Source organism: Dendrobates tinctorius, unplaced genomic scaffold, assembly GCF_039654945.1.
Source record: "Dendrobates tinctorius isolate UK_male_01 unplaced genomic scaffold, ASM3965494v1 ptg000016l, whole genome shotgun sequence".
NCBI classification, from domain to species: Eukaryota; Metazoa; Chordata; class Amphibia; order Anura; family Dendrobatidae; genus Dendrobates; species Dendrobates tinctorius.
The window spans coordinates 12,428,826-12,446,555 of record NW_027361684.1 but is presented as its reverse complement, the minus strand read 5'-3'; the positions used below and the strand labels follow the sequence as shown (position 1 = coordinate 12,446,555).

Below are 17,730 nucleotides of genomic sequence, written 5' to 3'. Positions count from 1 at the left end.
CTCTGCAGTGTACACACACACACTACAGCCCGCACCCCCTCTGCAGTGTACACACACACACTACAGCCCGCACCCCCTCTGCAGTGTACACACACACACACACACTACAGCCCGCACCCCCTCTGCAGTGTACACACACACACACTACAGCCCGCACCCCCTCTGCAGTGTACACACACACACACACTACAGCTCGCACCCCCTCTGCAGTGTACACACACACACACACTACAGCTCGCACCCCCTCTGCAGTGTACACACACACACACACACAGCTCGCACCCCCTCTGCAGTGTACACACACACACACACATTACAGCCCTCACCCCCTCTGCAGTGTACACACACACACACTACAGCCCGCACCCCCTCTGCAGTGTACACACACACACTACAGCCCGCACCCCCTCTGCAGTGTACACACACACACTACAGCCCGCACCCCCTCTGCAGTGTACACACACACACACACACACACACTACAGCCCGCACCCCCTCTGCAGTGTACACACACACACACTACAGCTCGCACCCCCTCTGCAGTGTACACACACACACACTACAGCTCGCACCCCCTCTGCAGTGTACACACACACACACTACAGCTCGCACCCCCTCTGCAGTGTACACACACACTACAGCCCGCACCCCCTCTGCAGTGTACACACACACACACACATTACAGCCCACACCCCCTCTGCAGTGTACACACACACACACACACACACTACAGCCCGCACCCCCTCTGCAGTGTACACACACAGACACATTACAGCCCGCACCCCCTCTGCAGTGTACACACACAGACACATTACAGCCCGCACCCCCTCTGCAGTGTACACACACAGACACATTACAGCCCGCACCCCCTCTGCAGTGTACACACACACACACACTCACTCTACAGCCCGCACCCCCTCTGCAGTGTACACACACACACACACTACAGCTCGCACCCCCTCTGCAGTGTACACACACACACACACTACAGCTCGCACCCCCTCTGCAGTGTACACACACACACACACACATACATTACAGCCCTCACCCCCTCTGCAGTGTACACACACACACTACAGCCTGCACCCCCTCTGCAGTGTACACACACACACATTACAGCCCGCACCCCCTCTGCAGTGTACACACACACACATTACAGCCCGCACCCCCTCTGCAGTGTACACACACACACACACACTACAGCCCGCACCCCCTCTGCAGTGTACACACACACATACAGCTCGCACCCCCTCTGCAGTGTACACACACACACATTACAGCCCTCACCCCCTCTGCAGTGTACACACACACACACACACACTACAGCTCGCACCCCCTCTGCAGTGTACACACACACACACACACATTACAGCCCGCACCCCCTCTGCAGTGTACACACACACACACACACTACAGCCCGCTCCCCCTCTGCAGTGTACACACACACACACACATTACAGCCCGCACCCCCTCTGCAGTGTACACACACACACATTACAGCCCGCACCCCCTCTGCAGTGTACACACACACTACAGCCCGCTCCCCCTCTGCAGTGTACACACACACACACACACACACACATTACAGCCCGCACCCCCTCTGCAGTGTACACACACACACACACATTACAGCCCGCACCCCCTCTGCAGTGTACACACACACTACAGCCCGCTCCCCCTCTGCAGTGTACACAGACACACACACACACACATTACAGCCCGCTCCCCCTCTGCAGTGTACACACACACACACACACACACACACATTACAGCCCGCACCCCCTCTGCAGTGTACACACACACACATTACAGCCCGCTCCCCCTCTGCAGTGTACACACACACATTACAGCCCGCTCCCCCTCTGCAGTGTACACACACATTACAGCCCGCTCCCCCTCTGCAGTGTACACACACATTACAGCCCGCACCCCCTCTGCAGTGTACACACACACACTACAGCCCGCTCCCCCTCTGCAGTGTACACACACACACACACACATTACAGCCCGCACCCCCTCTGCAGTGTACACACACACACACACATTACAGCCCGCTCCCCCTCTGCAGTGTACACACACACACACACACATTACAGCCCGCACCCCCTCTGCAGTGTACACACACACATTACAGCCCACTCCCCCTCTGCAGTGTACACACACACATTACAGCCCGCTCCCCCTCTGCAGTGTACACACACACATTACAGCCCGCTCCCCCTCTGCAGTGTACACACACATTACAGCCCGCACCCCCTCTGCAGTGTACACACACACACACACTACAGCCCGCTCCCCCTCTGCAGTGTACACACACACACACACACACACACACACATTACAGCCCGCACCCCCTCTGCAGTGTACACACACACACACACATTACAGCCCGCACCCCCTCTGCAGTGTACACACACACTACAGCCCGCTCCCCCTCTGCAGTGTACACACACACACACACACACACACATTACAGCCCGCACCCCCTCTGCAGTGTACACACACACACATTACAGCCCGCACCCCCTCTGCAGTGTACACACACACTACAGCCCGCTCCCCCTCTGCAGTGTACACAGACACACACACACACACACATTACAGCCCGCTCCCCCTCTGCAGTGTACACACACACACACACACACATTACAGCCCGCACCCCCTCTGCAGTGTACACACACACATTACAGCCCGCTCCCCCTCTGCAGTGTACACACACACATTACAGCCCGCTCCCCCTCTGCAGTGTACACACACACATTACAGCCCGCTCCCCCTCTGCAGTGTACACACACATTACAGCCCGCTCCCCCTCTGCAGTGTACACACACATTACAGCCCGCACCCCCTCTGCAGTGTACACACACACACACACATTACAGCCCGCACCCCCTCTGCAGTGTACACACACACTACAGCCCGCTCCCCCTCTGCAGTGTACACAGACACACACACACATTACAGCCCGCACCCCCTCTGCAGTGTACACACACATTACAGCCCGCTCCCCCTCTGCAGTGTACACACACATTACAGCCCGCACCCCCTCTGCAGTGTACACACACACACACTACAGCTCGCACCCCCTCTGCAGTGTACACACACACACATTACAGCCCGCTCCCCCTCTGCAGTGTACACACACATTACAGCCCGCTCCCCCTCTGCAGTGTACACACACATTACAGCCTGCTCCCCCTCTGCAGTGTACACACACATTACAGCCCGCACCCCCTCTGCAGTGTACACACACACACTACAGCTCGCACCCCCTCTGCAGTGTACACACACACACACTACAGCCCGCACCCCCTCTGCAGTGTACACATACACACATTACAGCCCGCTCCCCCTCTGCAGTGTACACACACACACACACTACAGCCCGCACCCCCTCTGCAGTGTACACACACATTACAGCCCGCTCCCCCTCTGCAGTGTACACACACATTACAGCCCGCACCCCCTCTGCAGTGTACACACACACACACTACAGCTCGCACCCCCTCTGCAGTGTACACACATTACAGCCCGCACCCCCTCTGCAGTGTACACACACACACTACAGCCCGCACCCCCTCTGCAGTGTACACACATACACACATTACAGCCCGCACCCCCTCTGCAGTGTACACACACACATTACAGCCCGCACCCCCTCTGCAGTGTACACACACACACACTACAGCTCGCACCCCCTCTGCAGTGTACACACACACACACATTACAGCCCGCACCCCCTCTGCAGTGTACACACACACATTACAGCTCGCACCCCCTCTGCAGTGTACACACACACACACATTACAGCCCGCACCCCCTCTGCAGTGTACACACACACACTACAGCTCGCACCCCCTCTGCAGTGTACACACACACACACTACAGCTCGCACCCCCTCTGCAGTGTACACACACACACACATTACAGCCCGCTCCCCCTCTGCAGTGTACACACATACACACATTACAGCCCGCTCCCCCTCTGCAGTGTACACACACACATTACAGCCCGCACCCCCTCTGCAGTGTACACACACACACACACACACACACACATTACAGCCCGCTCCCCGAGCTCTCGCTGTGAATGAGGAGACCCCGCGCTCCGCTTGTGCGCCCCCCGCCGTCACTACCTTGTCCGGGCTGCAGTTGCCGTCGGTCACCTTGACTGCAGGGTCCCGAGTCCGAGCTGCAGCAGGGCGGGCGGGCGGCAGGAGGAGGGCAGCGGCTCTCGCAGCGTCAGACCTGTATCCAGACTCGTCTTCACTACAAGACCGGGCGCTCCTGACTTGTTGCCGCCAGCAGCAGCGACGCCGCCGCCATCTTTCCTCCCGCAGCTCCAGAACCGGCCGCCGGCTGCACTGTCCCGGCTTCTGCTCCCACTCACCATTCAGCACCGTGCCGGAAAGTCTCGCTTCGTAAGAACTTACAGTTCACGCGAGACTTTCTAATCAGTACTGCGCATGCCTACACTATAGTCATCAACGCGAGAGGAGCCCGGCGAGAGTCTGCGTCACATCGCACACAAGAACGCATGCGCGACCCCGCCCTTCTTCACTCCTAGTTCACCAATCAGAGACGGAGACGTGATATGTGGCGTTGGCTCTAGTCTGAACTGTACGCGAAAGCGAGTAGTCACAGCAGAAGCCGAGGCGCTGGCAGCAATGGCGCCGGAGCCCAGGCATGGTGCACGACAATGAGCCTGCCGGGTGCCGCAAAGCGACATTACAGAAGCCTGTGAGCCCGGGAGTAGTATGCGATCGGCTGCTCCCCTGAGAAATACGGGGCCTTATTTACAATGAGGTTTCAAGTTACGGAAAATATAGTGTGGAAGCCATAATATGCAAATCGGGCTGAGGCGCATTAGAGGCGGGTCTAGTAGCAGCCAAAGTGTATGGGGACACGCCCTGAATGCGCCTCAGTCTGATTTGCATAATTTGGGACTTCAGATGCCTTCTTCTCGCTGTCGGGGTACCTCAGGGCTCAGTCCTTGGACCCCTTCTCTCTCTACACGGCCCCAATTGGACAGACCATCAGCAGATTTGACTTTCAGTACCATCTTTATGCTGATAACACACAACTATATACGTCATCCCCCGACCTTACCCCCGCTGTACTACAGAACGCCAGTGACTGTCCGCAGTCTCCAACATCATGTCCGCTCTCTATCTGAAACTACTTCTGCTCCCGCCGTCTACTAAACTCCCTAAATCTGACATTTCCCTCTCCGTGGGTGGCACCATAACAACACCCCGGCAGCTGGCGCACTGTCTGGGTGTTATGTTTGACACCAATCTCTCCTTCACATCCCAGATACAATCTCTAGCCCGCTCTTGCCGCTCACACCTAAAGAACATCTCCAGAATTCGCCCTTTTCTCACCATGGAAACAACAAAAACCCTCACTGTCGCATTGATCCACTCCCTCCTGGACTACTGCAACGCTCTATTAATTGGCCTCCCCGTCACTCGACTATCCCCTCTCCAGTCCATACTTAATGCAGCAGCCAGGGTCATCTACCTGGCTAATCGGTACTCGGACACGTCCACTCTTCGCCAGGCCTTACATTGAATTGGATCTTATAATGAGTGGGCAGCCAAAGTACTTGTTCTCCCCCACAAAGCTCTCCACAGTGCAGCACTCCCCTACATCTCCTCCCTCATTTCTGTCTATCGGCCTAGTCGACCGCTGCGCTCTGCAAAAGACTTTCGACTAACCTCTGCACTAATCCGCACCTCCCACTCCTGACTCCAAGACTTCTCCCGCACTACGCCAATCCTCTGGAATGCTCTACCCCAAGAAATTAGGACTATCCACAATTTGCACAGTTTTAGGCGCTCTCTCAAAACACATCTATTCAGAGCAGCCTATCACATTCACTAATCGGTCATTTTATGTGCAAGTGAGTATGTAGCCCATTCACTATCTCTGTCCCCCACCTTCTCAAGATGGCTGGACCATCATTGTAAATACACACCTGTACTTTGTATCTCCCCCACCTCATTGCAGATTGTAAGCTCTCACGAGCAGGGTCGTCTTATTTTTGCTTTAATTACTGGATTGTTAACGTTCATAGAATCATAGAATCGTAGAGTTGGAAGGGACCTCCTGGGCCATCTGGTCCAACCCCCTGCTCAAAGCAGGATTCGCTAAATCATCCCAGTTAGATGTCTGTCCAGCCTCTGTTTGAAGACTTCCATTGAAGGAGAACTCACCACTTCTCGTGGCAGCCTGTTCCACTCATTGATCACTCTAACTGTCAAAAAGTTTTTTCTAATATCTAATCTGTGTCTCCTCCCATTCAGCTTCATCCCATTGCTTCTAGTCTTTCCTTGTGCAAATGAGAATAAAGTTGATCCTTCTACAATGTGACAGCCCTTTAGATATTTGTAGACAGCTATTAAGTCTCCTCTCAGTCTTCTCTTTTGCAAACTAAACATTCCCAAATCCTGCAACCTTTCCTCATAAGACAGGGTTTGCAGACCGGTCACCATTCTGGTCGCTCTTTTCTGAACTTGCTCCAGTTTGTTGATGTCTTTTTTAAAATGTGGTGCCCAAAATTGGACACAATATTCCAGATGAGGTCTGACCAAAGAGGAGTAGAGGGAAATAATGACTTCACGTGATCTAGACTGTATGCTTCTGTTAATACATCCTAGAATTGCATTTGCCTTTTTTGCTGCTGCATCACACTGTTGACTCATATTCAGTCTGTGATCTATTAGTATACCCAAGTCTTTTTCACATGTGCTGTCACTTAGCCCTATTCCTCCCATTCTATATATGCTTTTTTCATTTTTATTGCCCAGATGTAGCACTTTGCATTTCTCCCTGTTAAAAACCATTCTGTTAGTTGCTGCCCACTTCTCCAGTTTATTTAAATCTTTTTGAATCCTCTCTCTCTCTTCTCTAGTATTAGCTATCCCTCCTAGCTTTGTGTCATCAGCAAATTTAATCAGTTTACCCTCAATTCCTTCATCTAAATCGTTGATAAAGATGTTGAACAATACAGGGCCCAGGACAGAGCGTTGTTACTTATGACTTGTGTTTTGAAACTGTAAAGCGCTGCAGAATATGTTGGCGCTATATAAAGATTATTATTGTTATTATTCAGATCCCTACATACAAGACACGGTTTTTATCAGGGGAGAAGCACAGCACATACGTAAGACAATGGCGACAGGTTCCCATGGACGCTTATTGTGCCAGAACATCCGGTACAGGGGTGGCCAAAATCCTCAAAAATCAGAGGCGACTCTCTGCATTAGGTGGCCTGGCGCTGTGACATTAAAGGGAACCTGTCAGCTGTTTCGGCCGCTATAAGATGCGGCCGCTGTCGTTCATGGCTTATCTACAGCGTTCTATAATGCCGCATATCTGCCCTCGATCCGACCTGCAAGAGAAGAGAAATAAGGAGAATCATCACCTTCAAAATGTGGATTGGAGATGGATGATCTCAATATCACGGATGGCAAGAAGAACAAACAAGTCAATTTTGGAACAAATCAAGCCAGACATGTCACTGGAAGCCAGGATCATCAAGCTGCAACTTCCCCAAGTCTGGACACATCAGGTAAATATCTGCGTATTGGTCTGCGGTTTATCACCTCTACAATGGAGGAGATGGTAAACCGCAGCAGAATCCGCAGAAAAGTAGCGACATGTCAATTCTTTCTGCGGATTAGAAACCGCAGCAAATCCACGCGGAAAAATCGGCACCGTCTGCACCGCGGTTTCCATTTCCCATAGGATATTATGGTACTGTACACCGCAGCAGAAACTGCTGTGAATCCGCAGCAGCCAAAACCGCTGTGGATCCGCAGCAGAATCCGCAGTGTGTGCACACACCCTAAAAGTCTGGATCTGCCGTTGCAATATACAAGGTTCATCATTTGCTTGCCTTTTTTTTTTTTTTTTTTTTTTTAACTTTTTTTTGGGGACATTATTTCAGTTGTTTTTTTTCTGGACAAAACTCTTCAGCGCGTTTGCAGAGTGAGCTGCACTCCTAGGACACTAAGCGGTGACTAAAATCAATCACCTGCACCGACCGCGGGACTCGTATGGAGCCGTTACCAGGAGATTACACGGTGATTAAGGCTGTGTGCACACGCTGTGGATTTTGCTGCGGTTGCGCAGCGGATTTGGCCGCTGCAGACCCGCAGCAGTTTTTGCTGCGGTGTACAGTACCATGATTCCCTATGGGAATCAAAAACCGCAATGCAGACGGTGCAGAATTTTCCGCGCGGATTATCTGCGGTTTTCAATCCGCACAAAGAATTGACATGTCAATACTTTCTGCGGATTTTGCTGCGGTTTGCCATCTCCTCCATTGAGGAGATTAAAAACCGAAGGGCAAAACCTTCTTTTGACCTGCGGTTTCACCTGCGGATTTTACAAAATCCACGCGGATGAATCCGCACCACAATCCGCAGCGTGTGCACACAGCCTAAAACTTCATTTTCTGTGTGTAGCCGCACGTCAAGTCAGCCGGGTCCACAGGATAGGTCGCCATTAATCTGCAGGTTTTTTGGTGATGTCAGGCTCATTTTTAAAAATCTTTAAAGATCACTTTTCATTGAACAGCCTCTATGAGATCGCTGCTCTGCAAGAATGGAGCAGTCTGACAGGTGTGGAAAAGCGGTTTCCCACTTGTAAAAACAATAAGAATGTTTTGCATTTGACAGAGGGAAGAAAAGCAGTTCCAACCTGGGAGTGGAGAACAGAGTCTGTGTGTTAGAACATTTTAAAATAAGGGTAGGAATAAAATACAGGCTGAAAGAGGGAACGTGTAGATAAAAGGGCAGAGGCTTAGTTTGACTGTACCTCATTGCAGACAAAACAATATAGAAAGATTTCTGCAGCCTCATGGCCAATGGCAAAATTGCCTTTCAGTAAAAATAAAAAAAACAGATCACAAAGTTATTCAACTGGGCAGTGACTCCCTCTGGATGAATGTTATTTGTCCGTAGGAGGGGAGAGTGACGTGGCTGCTGATTATGTCACATAATCCCCAAGAGAGTCAGTGCCGACACCGAACGACCGATGCCGGCACTGGAGGGGAGTATAGCTGTTATTTAACAAGGGGAAACATTGGGATTTAGAGAGGGTTGTCCGAGTAGTGGATAATAATAATAATAATAATAATTTTTATTTATATAGCGCCAACATATTCCGCAGCACTTTACAATTAAGCGGGGACATGTACAGACAATAAATTCAATACAAGTTAAGACAATTCAAACAGTGACATTAGGAGTGAGGTCCCTGCTCGCAAGCTTACAATCTACAAGGAAATGGGGGGACACAGTAGGTGAGAAATGCTTGTTAATTCAGGTCTGGCAATTATAATAGGGATTTTCATATAAAGCTGCATAATCCGGTCATCAGCCCGTGTGTTTAAGTGCAATAGACAAGTATCAAGTGCAGTTATCATGTGCATGAAGGGTGTGGAGACAGATGAATAGTAGGGTGCAGATTCAGAATAATATTTGGAAGGAGGGAACAGGGCAAAGTTAGCTTGCTGAGTAGTTGATGTGGTAGGCTTGTTTGAAGAGATGGGTTTTCAAAGTGCGCTTGAATAGGTCAGGGCTAGGTATCAGTCTGATCGTCTGGGGAAGTGCATTCCAGAGAGCTGGAGCAGCACGAGAGAAGTCTTGGAGACGGAGGTGCGAGGTTCGGATTACGGGGGATGTTAGTCTTAGGTCATTTGTAGAACGGAGGGCACGTGTAGGGCGATAGACAGAGACGAGAGAGGAGATATAAGGCAGTGGAGAGCTTTGTGGGTGAGAGAGATGAGTTTATACTGGACCCTGTAGCGAATAGGTAGCCAGTGTAATGACTGGCACAAGATGGAGGCATCGGTGAAGCGGCTGGACAGAAATATGACCCTGGCTGCCGCATTCAAGATGGATTGGAGAGGAGAAAGTTTGGTAAGAGGGAGACCGATCAGAAGAGAGTTGCAGTAGTCCAGACGAGAATGAATAAGAGCGACAGTAAGAGTCTTAGCAGTTTCAAAGGTGAGAAAAGTTCGGATTCTGGAGATGTTTTTAACATGCAGGTGACAAGAGCGACTGAGTGATCGGATGTACGGAGTAAAGGAAAGTTCAGTGTCGAATATGACCCCTAGACAGCGGGCATGCTGCTTGGGAGTTATGGTTGAACCCTCCAGGGTTATTTCGATGTTAGGTAGAGTGAGGTTAGTAGAGGGGAGAAACACAAGAAGTTCAGTTTTAGAGAGATTTAGTTTCAGATAGAGGGAGGACATGATGCTAGAGACAGCAGACAGACAATCCTTGGTATTTTGAATTAGGGTAGGGGTGATGTCAGGGGAAGAAGTGTATAATTGGGTGTCATCAGCATAGAGATGATACTGGAACCCAAATCTGCTGATTGTTTGTCCAATAGGGGCAGTGTATAAAGAGAAGAGGAGGGGGCCTAGGACTGAGCCCTGCGGGACCCCGATAGTAAGGGGACGAGAAGAGGAAGAGGAGCTGGAAAAAGATACAGTGAAGGAGCGGTCAGAGAGGTAGGAGGAGAACCAGGAGAGGGCTGTGTCCTTGAGGCCTATAGAGCAGAGCATAGTGAGGAGGAGCTGGTGATCCACAGTGTCAAATGCGGCAGAGAGATCCAGTAGAATCAGCAGGGAGCAATGACCTTTCGATTTAGCTGTTATTAAATCATTAGAGACTTTAGTGAGGGCAGTTTCAGTAGAGTGTAAAGAGCGGAAACCAGATTGTAAGGGGTCGAGAAGAGAGTTATCCGAGAGATAGCGGATTAGACGGGAGTGGACCAGGCGTTCCAGGAGTTTAGAGATGAAGGGAAGGTTAGAGACAGGTCTGTAGTTAGCAGTGCAGTTCTGGTCCAGGGATGGCTTTTTAAGTAAAGGGGTTATGATGGCATGTTTAAATGAGGAGGGAAATATACCTGAAGAAAGAGAGAGGTTAAATATTTTAGTCAGGTGAGTGGTGACCACTGGTGAGAGAGACTGCAGGAGCTGTGAAGGAATAGGGTCACTGTTGCAGGTTGTAGGCCGAGCAGAAGCGAGGAGCTTGGAAACTTCTTCTTCTGAAACAGGCTCAAAGATGTCTAGTGAGCTTGAGGTGCGGCAGGGAAGGGGATCCAGGCACTGAGGAGATAGGGCTGAGATATCCTGATGTATGTGGTTGATTTTTTCTAGGAAATAAGTGGCCAGATCCTCACCGCTGAGGTTGGTGATGGGGGCCTGTACTTTAGGTTTCAGGAGGGAGTTTAAGGTTTCAAAAAGTCGTCTTGGGTTGTTGGATAGTGAGGTGATGAGGGTGGTGAAGTAGGATTGTTTGGCCAGATGGAGGGCAGAGTTATAGGTTTTGAGCATGAACTTATAGTGGCTGAAGTCTTCTGCTAAGAGAGATTTTCTCCACTGCCGCTCTGCACACCTCGAGCAGCGCTGAAGAAAGCGTGTTTGCGTTGTGTGCCAGGGCTGCCGTTGTCTGTGTCGGGTCTTTCTGCGTATAGAAGGTGCTGCTTCATCTAGGGCATTCTTCAGTGTATTATTGAAGTGTGACAATGCTATGTCTGGACAGGAGAGGGTGGAGATGAGGGCTAAAGATGTGTGGAGATTGTCCCTAAGCTGTTGGGTATTAATGGTACGTGTATTCCGATAAGTGTGGTAAGTGGGGGTGTCCCGGGTGAGGAGACAATTCTTGACAGAGAAGGAAAGAAGGTTGTGGTCCGAGAGCGGGAGAGGCGAGTTAGTAAAATTGTGCAGCGAGCCGGGACGGGAGAAAACCAGGTCCAGAGTATTCCCGTCCTCATGTGTAGGAGAATTAGTAAACTGTGAGAGGCCGAATGAAGAAGTTAGAGAAAGAAGATGAGAGGCAGACTGGGAGAGCGGATCATTGATGGGGATGTTAAAGTCTCCCATGATGAGGGTTGGGATGTCACAGGATAGAAAGTGAGTAAGCCAGGTGGTGAAGTGGTCTAGAAACTGGCGGGAGGAGCCTGGAGGGCGATAAACAACCGCCACTCGTAAGGAGAAGGGCTTAAAGAGTCTGACGGCGTGGACTTCAAAGGAAGGAAATGTAAGTGAGGGGAACCGGGGGGGATGACCTGGAAAGCACATTGTGATGAAAGGAGCAAACCAACACCTCCACCCTGTCTGTTCTCAGGTCTGGTGGTATGTGAAAATTTCAGCCCACCAAACGAGAGAACGGCAGCAGCGGTGGTGTCTGAATGCTGGATCCAGGTTTCTGTAATAGCCAGAAGGTTAAGGGAATTAGAGAGAAAAAGATCGTGAATGTAAGTCAGTTTGTTACACACAGACCGTGCATTCCAGAGAGCACATTGGAAAGTGAGAGAAGGCATGCACTAAATGTTAATAAGATTAGCAGGGTTTCTATATGCAGCTGGAGGAGAGTAACGTATGCTGGTGGAGGGAGGCCCAGGGTTGGGGGAGATGTCACCTGCAGCTATTAAAAGGATAAAAAACAGAAAAAGCAGGTGGTGGGATGATTTGTATGAACGTTTTGAGTGCTGCATGGTGGTTTTGGATGGTTTGGTGTGGGTAAGATATGTCAATAGAGCATCAGAGTTATACATGGGAGAGGGGGAAAAGGGAGGGGTGGATATGCAGAGAGTGCACAGAATGTGTAAAAGGGCAGGCGAGTTGTTAGAAAGCAGAGGTGAAGACAAAAAAGCAGCAGGTTGATATGATCAATGCATATGTAGTACGACTGACCAAGAAGCATGCGTGCATGAAAAATTTATGCACCTTACCTGTCTCCTGCCCTGTCCAACTGCATTGTCTAACTGCAAAACACTTGATCCTGTTGCACTTAATATCTGTTGCACGCGTGCTATCCCAGCCAGAGCTAAATATATATGAAATGAAATGTCTGCTAGCTTCAGCCACCAAAAGGCCACAATCAGTAATTAACCAATTAGCACAAGGCCAGAGCAGGCATTACTATGCAGGGTAAATAACTAACGCTGGACAAGGCCATCAAACAGAGAAAGGGAAAAGAAAAAAAAAACACCTTTCTACACTTCAAAGAAGAAACCAAATAGATAAAAAAGAAAGACCCACCACAGGAGTGATGGAATGAAATACCATAAAAATATCTAGCAATATATGATGCAGTTCACACTTGTCAGACAGCACACATGGATGATGGAATGAATTACCATGGCCATTACCGTGGACAACCCCTTTAATAGCTGCTGCTATAAAAAAACGAATTGCACAAGGATGACAAATGAGAAAAATATTAATAGTTTTCTGGATGAACCTCTGATTTTTTTTATATGGAAATGGGAACCTACATTTACAGGGTTTTATCCGATACTTACATGACCAATCCTTAAAATAGGTGAAAAATATGAGGTCCTTTGGGGTCCATCACCAATCAACTGCAGTGGAAATGGTTGGATGTAAACAGTGTATGAAGCCAGAACAGCACAGCTCTGAACACTGTAGTGGCCGTTGTCAAATCGTAAGGTTCACCTCCTATTGACTTCAATAGGAGAGGAGCTGCAGTACCAGAGAATGACCACTTCACAGTGCATGGAGCGGTGATGTTTAAGTTTTGTACTCTGCTTACATCCACACACTGCTATACATGCTGGTTACTGGGTACGTCAGTAGTGATGATCGAGCGTGGTTGGATAAGGTGTTATCTGATCACGCTCTTGTTTTAATCAAGTATTTTTGGCATGGTCTAAAAATATGCTCGAGTCCCCACGGCTGCATGTCTTGGGGCTGTTCGACAGCCGCAACACATGCAGGGATTGCCTATTTGTTCTGCATGTGTTAAGGCTGTCGAAGAGCCGCGAGACATGCAGCCATGGGGACTCGAGCATATTTTTAGAGCACGCCAAAATGCTCTGATAACGATGACACCTTATCCAACCATGCTTGATCATCACTAATTGTCAGTTGTCAGACTCCCACCGATCCTATGGATGAGTGATCACCAGCAAAATTGTGGGTCAAATACTAACAAACTGTTTAAAGGTCTGAGTTCCATCACTTGTCACGGAGGGTTTTCATGAACTCAGGAGGAAAGGTTAGGCTAAATGAGTTCATTTGTGTTCAACAAAATGTACCATATATCCTCAACTGTGACATGGATCAAAACCTGACTTTTTTTTTTGGGTGGGTATTATGAAAGGAGTTGCAGGTATATTTCCACCATGCCTAGCTTTAGAGATATTCTGATCTACTGCTATGTAGAAAGTCTAAATTACAAGGTATATACAGTGGGTGAAATAAGTATTGCACACATCACCAATTTTCTAAGTAAATATATTTCTAAAAGGTGCTATTGACATGAAATTCACAATCAGATGATGTTAACAACCCGCTGAATCCACACAGGCAAAGAAATCAAAACACAGAGGTCCATAAATTATGTGTAATAATGGGAAATGACACAGGGAAAGTATTGAACTGAGATTCATTTAAATACTTTGTATAAAAGCCTTTGTTGGTGATGACAGCTTCAAGACTCCTGTATGGAGAAACTAGTCGCATGCATTGCTCAGGTGTGATTTTGGCCCATGCTTCTACACAAACACTCTTCACATTCTGAAGCCTCCGTGGGCTCCTTCTATGAATTAAGCTTTTAGTTCCTTCCATACATTTTCTCTTAAGTTCAGGTCAGGTGAGTAGCTGGTCCATTCGAACAGCTTTACTTTATTTCTCTGAAACCAATTGAGTTTCCTTGGCTGTGTTTTTGGGATCATTGTCTTGCGGAAACGTCCATTCTCGTTTCAGCTTCACCAGATGGCAGCAGATTTTTATCAAGAATGTGTCTATACATTTGTCCATTCATACTTCCTTCGATTACATGAAGTATGACAGTTCCGTATGCTGAAAATTGGCCCCACACCATGATGTTCCACCTCCAAACTTCACTGTTTGTACGGTGTTCTTGGGGTGATATGCAATGTCTTTTAGCCTAAATCTATGGTATTATGGCATCCAAAGAGTTCAATTTAGCTAGACTATATTCTCTCAGTATTATTATTACTAAATGTTGAGCAAACTTTAACCCCTTAACAACCGCCGATAGAAATTAAAAAAAACGGAGGCCACTAGGGGGCTTTATTTCCTCATCGCTGTTTTAAAACGGAGATCGGGAACAAAGATATTGCACCCCTAGAGCCTGAAAATCTACTAGGGATAGCGGAAACCCTGGAGAGCACGATCAGTGCCAGATTTTTTGGTTCCCGATCAGGTGATCATTATTCAATGAATCGCAGACACTTTTTCTATTGGTTCCTTTTGATCACAGTGATAGTTAGTAAATCAACCCCCACCACTGTATAGTTACCTTAGAGGGATTAATTTTTTTATTTTATCATTCTTCGAGATTAGGGTTGAGGTTTTGTCAAAAGTTAAAAAAAAAAAAAAAAACACAAACGAACTAGTGTTGAGCAAGTGCTCGCTACTCAAGTTTGCATCGGTTGCTTGGCTGTCTAACACATGTTTTTTTGGCTGTCTAACCAATGCCATCAGTATGTTATACAACAATAAGGTTGCGAAGGTCTTCAGACAGTCACTGATTTTGCTCATCATAAGATGTTTATTCTGTGGCACCTTGGTAATGAGACACCCTTTTTATAGGCCATCAGCTGATATTTTTTATTAAATGGCAGGATTATTTTCTAATTACTGATAGATTGAGCTGGTGTCATGACTTTCCATGGCTTTTTATACCTCTTTTTTCATGTTCAATACTTTTTCCCTATGTTATTTCTCATTATTACACATAACTTAATTTAGCTTGGTGATATCTTTGCCCGTGTGGCTGGGACCTCTGGTGAGAATTTCATGTCATAAGGCACTTTTAGAAATAAATATACTTAGAAAATTGAATTGGTGACGTGTTCATTACTTATTTCACCTGCTAAAGGTGTATACTTGGCCAGGGCTGTGGAGTCGGAGTCGTGGAGTCGGTGTTCATTTTGGTGGAGTCTGAGTTGGAGTCGGTATAAAATGGACCGACTCCTAAAATATATAATAAATTGGGTACAGTAGTTCAATGCAGGATGTGCTGAATATTTTTTCATAGGAATCTGGGAAAGTTATGAAATGTCCTATAAATGGCTGTTCTATTCCTGATCTAAGGCTACATTCACACACAGCGTTTGTCCTGCGTTTTTTGAGGATAAGTTTTTCAGTTGCAAAAGCCGATCAGATTTTTAAAAAACCGCATCACCTGAAAGGTTTTTGAGCTCATAGATAATGTTTTCAATAGCAAAAGCAGATTAGAAATCTGCTCTATCTATCCATTTATCCATATCTGTCTATCCATATCTTATCTGTACCAAAAAGAATGAAAGCCGGATAGCACACAGACTAACACTCCTTTTTTTTTTTTTAGCACCAGTCAGGGAAACCTCATAGCTGCCCAAAAGGATGCCCAGGACAGGCATTGCTCGTCTTCAGTAACACATCAACATCAATTGATAGTTGGAATAAATAAACTGCATTCATCACCACATCTTCTTAAGGTTAAGGCTCTATTTTCAAGTGTAGGGTTGTGCAATATGAGGTTCTGCAGCAGCTGAGGTGTGCAGTATCAAATTGTGCGGAACATTATGAGGTTCTGCCCCCCCCCCCCCCAGGTTTGATCCTGGCGACGTCCATAGTGTGAATGTAGCCTGAGGATCTAGGCTTTGTCTTAGCTGAGATAAGTCATAGTGTGTATATATATATATATATATATATATATATATATATATATATATATATATATATATATATATATATATATATATATATATAGAGAGAGAGAGAGAGTACAGACCAAAAGTTTGGACACACCTTCTCATTCAAAGTGTTTTCTTTATTTTCATGACTATGAAAATTGTAGATTCACTCTGAAGGCATCAAAACTATGAATTTACACATGTGGAATTATATAATTAACAAAAAAGTGTGAAACAACTGAAAATATGTCTTATATTCTAGGTTCTTCAAAGTAGCCACCTTTTGCTTTGATTACTGCTTTGCACACTCTTGGCATTCTGTTGATGAGCTTCAAGAGGTAGTTACCGGAAATGATTTTCACTTCACAGGTGTGCCCTGTCAGGTTTAATAAGTGGGACTTTTTGCCTTATAAATGGGGTTGGGACCATCAGTTGTGTTGTGCAGAAGTCTGGTGGATACACAGCTGATAGTCCTACTGAATAGATTGTTAGAATTTGTATTATGGCAAGAAAAAAGCAGCTAAGTAAAGAAAAGCGAGTGGCCATCATTACTTTAGGAAATGAAGGTCAGTCAGTCCGAAAAATTGGGAAAACATTTAAAGTGTCCCCAGGTGCAGAGGCAAAAACCATCAAGCACTACAAAGAAACTGGCTCTCATGAGGACCGCCACAGGAAAGGAAGACCAAGAGTCACCTCTGCTGCGGAGGATAAGTTAATCCGAGTCACCAGCCTCAGAAATCGCAGGTTAACAGCAGCTCAGATTAGAGACCAGGTCAATGCCACACAAAGTTCTAGCAGCAGACACATCTCTACAACAACTGTTAAGAGGAGACTTTGTGCAGCAGGCCTTCATGGTAAAATAGCTGCTAGGAAACCACTGCTAAGGACAGGCAACAAGCAGAAGAGACTTGTTTGGGCTAAAGAACACAAGGAATGGACATAAGACCAGTGGAAATCTGTGCTTTGGTCTGAGGAGTCCAAATTTGAGATCTTTGGTTCCAACCACCGTGTCTTTGTGCGACGCAGAAAAGGTGAA

At 47.6% G+C, this 17,730-nt stretch overlaps 1 protein-coding gene across 1 annotated transcript in view; it reads right to left on the bottom strand.

The window, feature by feature from the left end:
• Positions 1-17,730, bottom strand: part of NUFIP2 (nuclear FMR1 interacting protein 2) — a 66,446-nt gene that overhangs the window by 25,122 nt on the left and 23,594 nt on the right. The window lies entirely within an intron of this gene.